Source organism: Triturus cristatus, chromosome 2_1 (assembly GCF_964204655.1).
Source record: "Triturus cristatus chromosome 2_1, aTriCri1.1, whole genome shotgun sequence".
Taxonomy (NCBI): domain Eukaryota; kingdom Metazoa; phylum Chordata; class Amphibia; order Caudata; family Salamandridae; genus Triturus; species Triturus cristatus.
Genome location: NC_140581.1, coordinates 523,997,803 through 524,010,828, shown reverse-complemented (window position 1 = coordinate 524,010,828; position 13,026 = coordinate 523,997,803). Strand labels below are relative to the sequence as shown.

Below are 13,026 nucleotides of genomic sequence, written 5' to 3'. Positions count from 1 at the left end.
TAGTCATTTCAAATGTACGCGATGCAAGGCATGCAAGATGACAATCGAAACCAAGACTTTTAGTTACAAACATCACACAATAGAACTAAAATCACATATGAATTGCAACTCAGCAGATGCAATCTACGCAATTCTATGTCCATGCGATGTGCTATATGTGGGACAGACAAGGCAGAAAGCTAAAACAAAGATCCTACAACACTGTAGCAGGGTTCGCTGTAACACCATGGGGGCCCCTCTAGTAGAGCACTTCAAGGCCAAAGCACATCCACCTTAGTCCATGAGATGGGTTGTCCTTGAAAAAGTTTCCCAGGGTCTAAGAGGAGGTGACCTGAGTTCCATCTTGAACATAAGAGAATATAAATGGATGTACCTACTAGACACAATGAACAACGGCCTAAACGAACGTGATGGTACTAATGCCCAATTATCTGTTTTAAATAATGAGTGAAGATGTTTTTAGAAGATCGACATTAGCCCCTCATTAACTTCAAACAATAGGTCAATATCTCTGAGTTGTCTGCTGTTTCCCGAGTGAGACATGTATGAAATGACCTAAAATACAAACGTGTTCTGTTTCTCATCATGTTTTATCTATGATTATGCATAATCACGAGTGCATTACATCCATACAAATTATTTTTCTTCATCCATAAGTATGCATAATAACAAGTACCCTTACAGCCTTATCATCATACTGAATGTGTATTAGCACACTATGTTCATAATAACCTCATGTATAGATTAAGTAAGTCACATTAACATTGGTTATTACGTTTTTCCTTCAAACACTATGTATATCGCACTATCGTTGTTACAGGCATTTCACCCAAACATTTTGAAACACCATCCAGACAATGGTCCCTCATGAACTGTCATCAACTAGCGACAGTTTTTACGGCGCACAGACAATACGTTTAAATTTAATATAATTGTGTCACAAATGCCGCCCGTGATCCAAATATTAAACCGCATAGCTCTCACACTATGTAACTGACACCTTCATCGAATATTCAGTGTTTTTCATAACATGACGCATGATCTTTACACTGAACTTAGATTGGCCGTTAGGGGACGAGTCCTCTAGACACTGTCAGCATCTAGCGTCGGCACTTTACGTGCACGCACACCACGTTAAAACAATCTATAGAACAAGCTTCCACACCCACAGTCATTTCCGAGCTGGAGTGCCACCAGAGAGGTAAGCGAGTTCGCGCTCGTGCGATTTATGTAGACAAGGCGCGAGTCCTTTAGTGGTTTGAAAATTTCAATTGCCATCTTTTGTACTGTCCAGCATTTGAGCTGTACATTTATTTACGGAATCCTCGCCAGAGATATGAAGGTTTACACGAGGTTAATGGCACCTGTTCGTCGCAAAACAAATACTGTTTGCCTATCAATGAGTTAAGTTGGGAACCAAGTGTGTTTATATTTGTAACTACACAACGGGTGGGTCATTGAACGCTATGCCATGGTTAGACTGATTTATTAGGGCATTGGGCTTTCTTGCACTTTGTTTTTCGGTATAATGACAGGACCTTATACATACCTCATTATGGTGGCTTTTTTATGTGAACTCGAGGCGAATGCGTACTGTTTCTTTCGCCTTTTCAGGGTTAAGATTTAGGCACCAGGCCGCCCGAACCCTGTAAACATGGGAGTTATATTGATTATGTGACATAACTGCCCAGAAGTTTCCCTGATATGTTCAGTTTTGATTTGTGGTTGTTTGGATTTGTCTACTGACTGTGAGTAACTGAGTGACCCACAGCCTTATTTGTTCATTTTTAGATTTCGCCTGAGCCAGCGCGCATGCGCTGCCCTGGGAGACATTTAGTTAGGGCTTTTAAATTCCAAACACACGCTCGTGGGGCGTGGACTGGCCACGAAGGAAGATGGCCGCCTGAATGTGAGGCTCCACTGCGAGAAGGACCTTTGACGGAGACGGCGCACTTTACACCTCAGCTAGGATCACCCCTGTGACAGCTATGCCTTTCTACAGCAGCGCTTTTACTCGTGGCTGAATTTCAGAGTCGAACAACCCTTTTTAGGGTTAATTCTGACTGAAATACTTTCTGCTCCGGCAAGCACGTCCTAGGCCTCAGAAGTCTCGGCTCTCACGTAACCGGAGAGCCCCTCTGGCTGCATTCCTGAGAGGGTTTTCTTTACAGATGTCTAATCACAAAATTTACAACAAAAATTCTAAATTGTCTCCTCCTGTAGACACACATAAGCAACTGCGCACTATGCCTACTAAAGGTTCACCCCCATCACCACCTACTTCATCTTTGGTCAACTCCACCGCTGAGTCGGTAGCAACTATGAATCGTATTTTGCAGGAAATTTCAACTATTAGTTCCCGTCTGACAGAAATGGATAATAACATTTCCTCCCTCACGACAGAAACCAAATCCATTAGAGCGGATATTGTGCAATTTCATCAAAAAACTGATGGGCTGGATCGGCGATTAACTGTAGTGGAAAACAGGCTTGACTCAGTACAAAACAGGGACCAGGATTATCTACTTCTTCGCAGTAAGCTTGTTGACTTGGAAGATCGCAATAGAAGAGACAATGTTCGCTTCTTTGGATTTCTGGAGAAAATTGAAGGCCAAAATGCTCGGTTATTTCTATGTAAAATTCTTCCCAAATTACTTGGTACTACTTTTGACCCACCATTGGAAATCTAACATGCTCATAGTATTGGTCCTCCACGACCAAACCTGGATTCTCGACCACGGCCTCTAATTGCTTGTTTTCTGAGACATGAGCAAGTCAGACAGATACTAATATCAGCTCGCACGCAAAGATCCTACATCTATGATGGTCATCAAATACATATGGCTGCTGACTTCTCAAGAGAAACCAACGAAAGAAGGAAACTATTCTTAGCTATGCGACCACAACTGCGGAAGCTGGATATCAAGTATGGCCTGTTTGACCCAGCTTGCTTCCGCCTTACTAAAAATGGTGAATCACAAGACTTTTACAACCCTGAAGACTTACAGCAGTTTCTAGACAGTTTAACAGTTCAGGAAATGGATGTACAACATATTTCTCATGAGCAGTCTGGTCAAAGTTCTACACAACCTACACAGTCGACAGATAAAAGGCGTCGCAACCTTGTGGATGTGCGTTCTCGAGATAGAGAAACAGAGCGACCTTTTCGTACACACGAGGATCAAGCGTCCGCCTTGCAGTCTGTAATTACTACCACACAAGATCAACGTAGAGATAAGTCCAGACCCCCCTTAAAATCTGCTCCAGATGGAGAATGAGTTGAGTCCCTATTTATTATCCTCATAGTTACGGTCTTAGTTAATATCATTTTATCAACTTACCTGATTCTTTAAGTTGAGTTAATGCTTACTCCTTGTGTTTACTTACATCTTACTCTTCAGCCAGAAAGATGAATAAGTTCTACTTATATTTATTATAGATGATTATAATATATTACTGAGTGTTTTTCCTTATGGATATACTTATTATGTATTTTAATATGTATCTTATTTCAGTCCCTTTATCAAAAGAATTTTATTCTAAACATTATTTATAATTTTATTTCACATTGGTCATATGTTATACGCTATGATATGTGCTTTTAATGTATTACTATCTCACTTTTTAAGAAAAGGCTCTTTATCAATCTTTACAATGCTGACATTCTTTCTTAAATAATACCAACGTTTTTTCTTATAGTTATTTATGAATTTAAGTTATCAAATGTAATTTATTATGTAAATATTATGAGAATTGTATTTATGAATGATAATTTTAATAGTTTACTTTAACTTCTGGTATTCATTCTCATTCATTTATTGCTTGTAGACCCGTTTAATGCTTATCTATGTTTCTTAATGAAATGTGCTTAATCTCCTAACGCATACTATTATTATGTATTTGGGTCACAGGAGTTTTCACTCTCTTTACAGCTTTTCTAATTTATTGTCCTGGCTGATATTCATTTTAATTGTCCACCCTCCTTAAGGTGTCTGTACTCGTAGTAGTGCTCCAGTGAGCCCAGGCCCGCGGTTAAAAGTTAAAAGTTGTAGGTAACGAATCTATATACATTTTTTTGATTCTCTTTTATATTTTAACAGCCAGAAATAAACTGATTACATAGAACATTTTGATTCCTCTAATATATATCAATAAGAACCTTATTTTACATTTTATTATATCTTTCGCTATTGTTCTATACAAAACTTTATTATATTCTTTATTTGCCTCTTTATCACGTTTGTCCTCCATAAGTCTTTTTCTTTTCTTAGCTTTTTCTTTTTCTTTTCATATACTAAACTTTCTTAACCTGTAAAACTCTTATTTTCTTACACTTTTCTATTTCTTATCAACCAGAGTACTCTCCCTTCCCATACAGCCCTATTCCCTCCCATTGTATTCCTACCTCTTATTTTTCCCATTTTTGACTAATACATTGATTCCCAATCCCTTTTGATTGTATCCTATCATGGCTAATATTCATCCTTTATTTACCATTACTTGGAATGTCAATGGCCTCACTCATTACATTAAACGGAAGAAGGTACTTTCCTATTTACAGTCCAAACATGTAGACATAGCTTTATTACAAGAAACGCACCTCGATGAGATTGAATCTGACAAACTTTGCAGAGATTGGGTGGGAAAGGTCATTCACAGCAGCATTCACAAAAATGACCCCACACATACTAATCCTGTCCGCAAATGTGGAGTTGCAATTCTTATCCGCAGATCACTTCCAGTCACGATCTCCAAGACTTGGTCAGATCCTGATGGTCGATATGTATTTGCCAAATTATGTATCGGGAATTCTTACATCTGTCTTGGGTCTATTTATGCTCCGATTGGCACTAAAACGTCTTTTTTCCTTCAATTGAATTGCCTCCTCACAGAAATTGATGCCTTGCAATACCTCATTGGTGGGGATTGAAATTTGGCACAAGATCCTATTTTAGATAAAACTGGTTCGTTTGATAAGGCCAATGCAGCGGATAGAGTGGTATTAAATGACATATTTTCGGATAACGGTTTGGTTGATCATTGGCGTCTTAGTCATCCACAAGACAAAGAATATACGTTCTTCTCATCCTCACATGGTACATTTTCCCACTTTGACTATTTTATGATAACGCACAAAGCGGTTCAATTAGTCACGGAATCACGTATCCTAGAAGCAGTCTTGTCTGATCATTCTCCTGTCCTTTTATCTTTAGATTTAGGTCTATCCCGGCCAGGGCGTAAACCATGGCGTATGAGCATTCAAAGACACAGGACGCCCAAGGGTAAACTTCAGTTACAATCCTATCTACAGGACTATCTCTCTATTAACCAGGGTTCTGTCACCTCCAGCAGAACTGTTTGGGCGGCGGCTAAAGCCACTATTAGAGGGCAACTAATGTGCGATGCAGCACTTGCCAATAAGAATAATATTGCAAAGCAGACAGAATTAGAACGAGATATTCAACTCTATTCTTGTTTATATACGTCAGATCCTACCTTACATAATCGCAAGTTATTGGAGCAAGCACGTGTGCCTCTTAATAGTCTCTTTACATCCAAAGCTGAATTTGCTGTACAAAGGATGAAAGGAAGACATTACGAGCAAGGAGAGAAGGCCGGGAGGTTGTTAGCTGCACAATTATGTCAAAGGGAAGCAGCAATGGCAATTCCAGCTATTCGATCGACTCAAGGTGACATACTTACAAGGCCCCAAGAGATAGTTAATTAATTTGCCTCCTTTTATCAATCCTTATATACTCCAGGTAGTCAAATAGACCTAGGTAAGATGTCCTCTTTTTTAGATAAGGTGAGTCTTCCGCGTCTTTCTGATGATGGTAGAGCTCTGCTTGATGGTGAAACCATAAGAGATGAGATCTCTAAAGCCATTACTGCTCTGCCTTATCATAAAGCTCCTGGGGAAGATGGCTTCCCTGCTGAATTTTGTAGATGGGCAGGTCATAGTATGAATGATACTTTACATGCTGCATTTCTTGAGGCTGATAAAGAATCATCATTGGGCCCTCTCTCTAATAAAGCAGTTATAGCTGTACTACCTAAACCTGGCAAAGACCCTCTTTTGTGCGGTAGCTATCGTCCCATTTCTTTATTAATTTGTGATATTAAAATCTTGGCTAGCATCTTGGCGTCTCGACTCCGCAAAGTACTGCCTACTTTAATACATTTCACTCAAGTAGGTTTTGTACCAGGGCGTTCTTCTCTGAACCATCTCCGAACCCTGGTCCACACCTTGTGGTCTGCTAAACATCTTTCAAACGATACCTTGGCCCTTTCGCTTGATGCAGAAAAAGCGTTTGACCGCATTGAGTGGGAATACCTTTTTTACCATTATGCATAGATTTGGTTTGGGTGATCAATTCATCAATAAAGTGCGTTTATTATATGACAATCCCTCAGCTCAGGTTAATTGCTGTGGTTTTTTGTCCAATGCATTTCCAATACGGAGGGGAACACGTCAGGGTTGCCCGTTGTCCCCCCTTCTTTTTCTTTTAGGTATGGAACCACTTGCTGCTGCTATCCGTCAATCTGATGATATTATAGGTGTGCCTCTCCCAATTGGACATTCTAAAATCTATTTATATGCAGATTATATTCTTCTTACTCTTCCTAATCTTCCTCGATCTCTTCAATCCCTTCTTCAAATTATTAATGATTTCTCCTCCTTTTCGGGTTATTAAATAAATTGGGACAAAAGTGAAGCGTTACCCATTTCTAATTGCACTACAAGGGCAGTGATTCATGGATTCCCTTTTCATTGGCAGTCCTCACATCTTAAATATCTAGGAATTTTGGTCAACAAAGGTTTGGAAGATATGGTTGCAGATAACTTAGCTCCTTTACTTTCTCAAATGCAGAGGGATTTTGATAAGTGGAAAGCTCTGGGTTTATCTCTTTGGGGTAGAGTACAAGCTAACAAAATGGTCACCCTTCCTCGTTTCATCTATGTTTTAGGTATGCTTCCCCTCCAGATTCCTTTAGCTACCCTTAGATTAATAGATTCTAAGATTAAGATTTTTATATGGGGCTCAGCTAAACCACGTCTTGCTATAACAAAATTAAAAGCCCATCAGTTATGTGGAGTTATGCGTCTTCCATCCATTGAACACATCTCCCAATTTTCTTATTTTTTGCCAGGAACTAAAGATGTCCCACAATGGGTTTCCAATGAGCGTCATCTTTTATCCAAGAACTCAAATCTTTCTCTTTTATATGGTAGTGGCACTAGTTCTTCTGATCCCAAGAATCCGATCTTATCAGTCATGCACAAATCTTGGCAAAGGGGGCATCGTATACTAGGCTCAAATGCGCGTATTCATGTTAAGGTTCCTCTTTGGAACAATTCAGCTATCCGTATCAATGGTGACACTTTATCCTGGCCTTTATGGCAAGCAGCTGGTATTTACTCCCCAGATCAACTTCTTCATGATGGAAATTTTAAATCATTTTCTCAATTATGTGAGGAATTTAATCTTCCTATACAACACTCCTCTAGATACTCTCAACTTCAACAATGTCTGAGGAAACACTTAGGATCTCCCCCTTGGGTGTTGCAGGTGTCCCCAATACTATCTTACCTAAATCTGTGGGGAAAGTTTAGAGGAGTGACCTTTGGTCTTTATAAAACCTTTATGCCCACTCTCTTGCCCTTATTTAGTTAGTACAGTAACAGTCAACCCGGTTATCTTCAGCGCCAGGAGGCTCCGTCTGGAGTGACAGTTGCGCTATATAAACTCACCTTTCATTCATGTCTCCTTTATTTTCACAATCTCTCTCGTATGCTCTCCAAAATAAATGGCAATCTCGTTTATCTATTTCATATACGGCTTCTGAATGGGACAAGATACTGGAGGGATTACATAAAGGCGTTCGTGAAGCAAGGCTTAAATTTTGTATATTTAAAATCCTATATGAATGGCACTGGTCATCAACTAAGTTACATAAAGCTGGATTGCTTTCACACACTAATTGCTGGAGATGTTCCACCTCTGGTTGTGACATAGTTCATATCATTTGCGATTGCCCAGCAACAAGGTCCTTTTGGTCCTTTGTTGGCAAGACTTTACATTCCACAATGCCATTATCCTTACCATTTACACCTGCCACAATCCTTCTACATGATTTTCGACACTTTCCAAAACTTGCTAAATCTCAAATACGTCTTCTACACACTGCATTGGCTACAGGTAAAATCTGTATTTTGCGTCATTGGAAGTCTCCTTCTCCACCCTCTCAGGAAGAATGGCTGGTGGCAATGATGCAAATAGCCCTACATGAGCGCACAATTTATAACCTTCAAGATCAAGTTGATGTATTTCTCCAGACCTGGTCTTCTTTTTTAAAAACTGAAATTAACACTGATGCCAACTCCACTCTCTCTCTTAATGCAAACACTTGAATTAACTAATTCATTATTTTATATTTGTGTATTTCTTTTCTTTTTCCCTCTCCTTTATCCTTCATCAATTTATTTCCCCCACTCCCGTCCTCCTTCTCCTCCCTCCCTTCCTCTGGCTCTATTATCTCTCACTGTTCTCGTATTCTCTTCTTTACAGTTTTTCTCTTTTCTCTTCTTTTCTTCTTTCTTCCACTTTTCATATCAATTTTCTCCTCCCTTTTTAATTTTTGTGCTCTGATCTAATTATTTTAATTTTCTTGTACAAAGTCATTCTCTTTTATATTTAGATTTATTCATATTTTATATATTATAATATGTATAATATCCAGTTCTTATTCATGTTCTTTATACCATATATCTACTCACTGATTTATTCATTTTAATATTTATATATAATATGATTTCTTATTTATTCGTTCATATTTATCATCAACATATGTATTTAATATTATCAATAATTCATTGTTTTAGTATTTCTGTGTTACTCTGTATTTCATGATAAAATTCAATAAAAAATTTCAACACAAACACACGCTCGTGCGTGTGCTTGGAATTTATCAAATGCTATTGGGCTTTGCGTGCTGTCTTTCAAAGAAATGCAAAAACAACAGTTGATGGACAGAATGCAGAACAATGTCATACATTCTCCCCAGTACAGAGATCTGGGCCTAAATCCATTGCTTTTTGCTCACCATGCCATTCCAGTTTGAACCCAGCCATGTGCAAATCAGTCTTGACCCTGTGCCTCATGGGAACAGTCCAGCCCGAACTGCCAAGCCAGGTCCTCTCTGGACTGGAAACAAGCATTCTAGGACTGGTTTCGGGGTTTCACCCCTCTTCAGCCAGGATAGCTTGATTCCAGTGTCATCTCTAACTGACTGCGAGTAACAGTGTGACTTACAGTCTGGATAACGGAGATTGATTCTCTTCCTATAATTAAGCGTACGTTGTAGTTTTGCACAACCTTGTTTGAATTTGGTCTCTTTGTTTGAGGCTTCCTTATTCTTACTCATTATGTTTTCTCTGACTTCAGGAGCTCTCTTGAGCCTTCGTCTTCTGACTATACAGCTGAGCCACCCTGCTGTTTTTGTTAAGTAGGTATTTTTATTGCCTAATCTATAGCATTCACATACGGAATTTTCAATTTGCTCCTCCCCTTACACACTGTCCCAATTGTCCACAGGTGCTCTTATCACCTTTGTCCTGATGAAGACCCCAACTTGAGGATTGAACCCACCCGCCTTCCCAGGGGTCAAACGTTGAGACATACTTCACAAACTCTGACGACAAAATTCTCATTAATTGATGTTGATTAGGGTTATGTGTATATATGGGAACAATTGTCCTGATTCAGGCCGGATAGGTTACACCATGTATAATTGATGTATATCGCTACCTTTTCCTTGTCCACTGCCTTCACTCACTCACTTGAACCCCAACCTACGTACCTTTCCTTTACCGCACCAAGAGCACTGTAATATATAATCACTCTATCAGATATATGAGCAACTGTGTTGCCTAAGTGATCAATGCTTTGAATAATAATTGCATTTGATGCCAATCAATTTGTTAATAATTTGCATTATTGCAGTTCAGATAAATAAGGTTTTGTGAATGCTGTTATTTTTCTTTTTTTGTAATTATTGCTATTGTGACCATTTACTTATTGTACTCCACCTCAGACAGACAGACAACATCGCTCCCCATCTTCGCAAGAAACCTGTCTCTTCGACAGATCCCCCCCCTTGATGGACTGGAACCTGCTATCCCCTCCCCCCAGCGCCTTCAGACCCTTACGGGTGAGTAGTCGCACTTTAAAAAATGCCTGATTGATTGATACTTTTCATCTATGACACTTCCGCTATCCACCTTTGCTTCGCCCCCTTGCTTCAGTGGCAGAGTAGTTTGCACTCTCACGTCTCTACGTTGGCTGCAGGATTTCCCACTGACTCAATCAATCAATCAATCAGTGGTTTGTATAGCGCGCTACTCAACCGTGTGGGTCTCAAGGCACTGGGGGGGAGCGGCTCTTGGTCAGTCGAAGAGCCAGGTCTTGAGGTCCTTCCTGAACGTATGCAGGGTCAGGTGTCTGATGTTCAGAGGGAGCTTGTTCCAGGTCTTGGCTGCAATGTAGGAGAAAGCTCTCCCGCCGGTTCTGTTTCTGCGGATGTAGGGGACCTTGGCCAGGGCGAGGTCGGCAGAGCGGAAGTTCCTCTTGGGTACATGGAAGGATACTCTCTTGTTGAGGTATTTGGGTCTGATGTTGTTGAGGGATTTGTAGGCGTGGGTGAGGTGTTTGAAGGCGACCCTCTTCTCGACGGGGAGCCAGTGGAGGCCTTGTAGGTGTTTGGTCATGTGCTTGTGGCGCGGAGGCCCGAGGACGAGTCTGGCTGCTGCGTTCTGGATGGTTTGGAGTTTACGTAGAAGAATCCGGATGATTCCGGCATAGAGGGCATTGCCGTAGTCCAGTCTGCTGGTTATGAGTGCGTGGGTGACGGTCCTTCTGCAGTCGGGTGGATCCATTTGAAGGTCTTACGGAGGATGCGAAGGCAGTTGAAACTAGTGGAAGCAACGGCGTTGATCTGGCGGCCCATGGAGAGGGAGGAGTCAAGGATGATGCTGAGGATCCAAGCGTGGTCTGTCGGGGTGAGTGGGTTTCTGAGGGCCACCAGGTGTTGTCCCAGGCAGAGGTGCAGGATCCGAGGATGAGGACCTCGGTCTTCTCTGGGTTGAGCTTCAAGCAGCTGTCTTGCATCCATGCTGCCACATTCTTCATTCCTTCCTGGAAACGGAGTCTGGTGTCTTCGGGATTATTTGTGAGCAAGACGATGAGCTGAGTGTCGCCGACGTAGGATACAATGCTGAGCCCATGCTGTCTGATGATGGCGGTCAGGGGGGCCATGTAGATGTTGAAGAGCGTGGGGCTGAGCGAAGATCCCTGGGGCACTCCGCAGTTGATTTCCATGGGCTCAGAGAGGAAGGGAGGGAGTCGAATTCTCTGGGTTCTGCCGGATAGGAAGGATTGGATCCAGTCGAGGGCGGTTCCTTGTATCCCGTGTCATGAAGTCTGACTGCGAGCGTGCGATGTGAGACGGTGTCGAAGGCTGCGGAGAGGTCTAGAAGGATGAGGGCCGCAGTGTGTCCCTGGTCTAGTAGCATGCGGATGTCGTCAGTGGTGGCGAGGAGGGCGGTCTCGGTGCTGTGGTTGCTGCGGAATCCGGACTGGGAAGCGTCGAGGATGGGGTTCTCTTCGACGAAGGCGGTCAGCTGGGCGTTCACGAGTCTCTCGGTGACTTTGGCCGTGAAGGGGAAGAGAGAGATGGGCCGGTAGTTTTTCAGCTCCGTTGGGTCGGCCGTAGGTTTTTGAGGAGGGGTTTTACCTCTGCCCGTTTCCAGTCATCTGGGCAGATGCCGGATCTGAGGGAGGCGTTGATCGTCCATCCTAGTTCGGGTGCAATAACAGTGGCAGCCCTGTGGAAGATGTGCGGTCGCGGGGTCCCAGGACGTGATGGTTGGCTTGTCCCCATCAGTGGGTAGGGGGGTAGTGTCCGGAGGTGGTTCGCCGAAGTTGTCGTAGAGGGCCTTGATCTTCAGATGAAAGTAGGAGCTGAGCTTGTTGCAGAGCTCCTGGGAAGGTGTGACGTCCGTGGCTTCGCGGGTGGGTTTTGCAAATTGCTGTATGAAGTTGAACAGCTCATTGACGTTGGTCGCGTTGGTCTGGACTTTGTCTCTTATGAAGGTCCGTTTGGTGTCTCTTATACACTGGTTGTATTCCTTCAGGGTGCTCTTGTGATTGATCCGTGCTTCCGTGGTTTTCTGGTTTCGCCAGGTTTTCTCTAGGCGTCTACAGGTGCGTCTGGCTTCTTGGAGCACTGTGGTGAACCAGGCTGCCTTCATAGGGCCCGTCTCCCTCCTAACACCCACAGAAGAAGCATTTCACTTTGAATAGGCTACTTCCACACTGAGGAAACAGGGGCAGACAGTGACGAAGTGGCCGAGAGCCCACGAAGGTTTGTAGGGCAGGGATAACAAGATAAAGGCATGCATGCATGTGCGCGCCCCTGCCCGTGCCCGAGCCAATACTCCATCACTTCACAAAGTAATACAACAGATCACCTACAGCGCAAGCGCTTTTTAGGCTCGACCTAAAAAGGATATTGTGCAGTGGGCCCCTATTTCTCACAGAGCCAAAGTGCCACAGCTAGCGCACACAAGGGTGATCTTGCATCTTCTATTGTCTCTTTGGTTCAGTCAACATCACTGAGTCACTGTTCCAGTGGGATGGAACCACTCGGAGGAGAGCTGCCGGCAGACTTGCGTTGTTTGTGGGAAAGGGACGTCGCTACTTTAGGGTCTGTGAAGATCATTGTTCTGCCCTTGAGCTAAAAGCGCAGTAACGCCGGATATAACATGGCATACGGGATGTCATCGCCAGCCGTTTTTACTTGACTGGAGCAAATTTGCGACACGCATCAAGCACACTTTGAGTAAACTCTGGGAAGAATGACAATGTAATGCCTTCATAAGTAAGAGCCTAACAGAAGGATAGTGGTTCTCGTTGGAAATGTATATGGATAAACGATATATAGGCAAGCACAATGACAGAATAAAAT

The 13,026-nt window shown here is 42.3% G+C and overlaps 1 long non-coding RNA gene across 1 annotated transcript in view; it reads right to left on the bottom strand.

Moving 5' to 3' along the window:
• The window catches only part of LOC146865595 (uncharacterized), a 117,178-nt gene that overhangs the window by 23,669 nt on the left and 80,483 nt on the right, over nt 1-13,026 (bottom strand). The window lies entirely within an intron of this gene.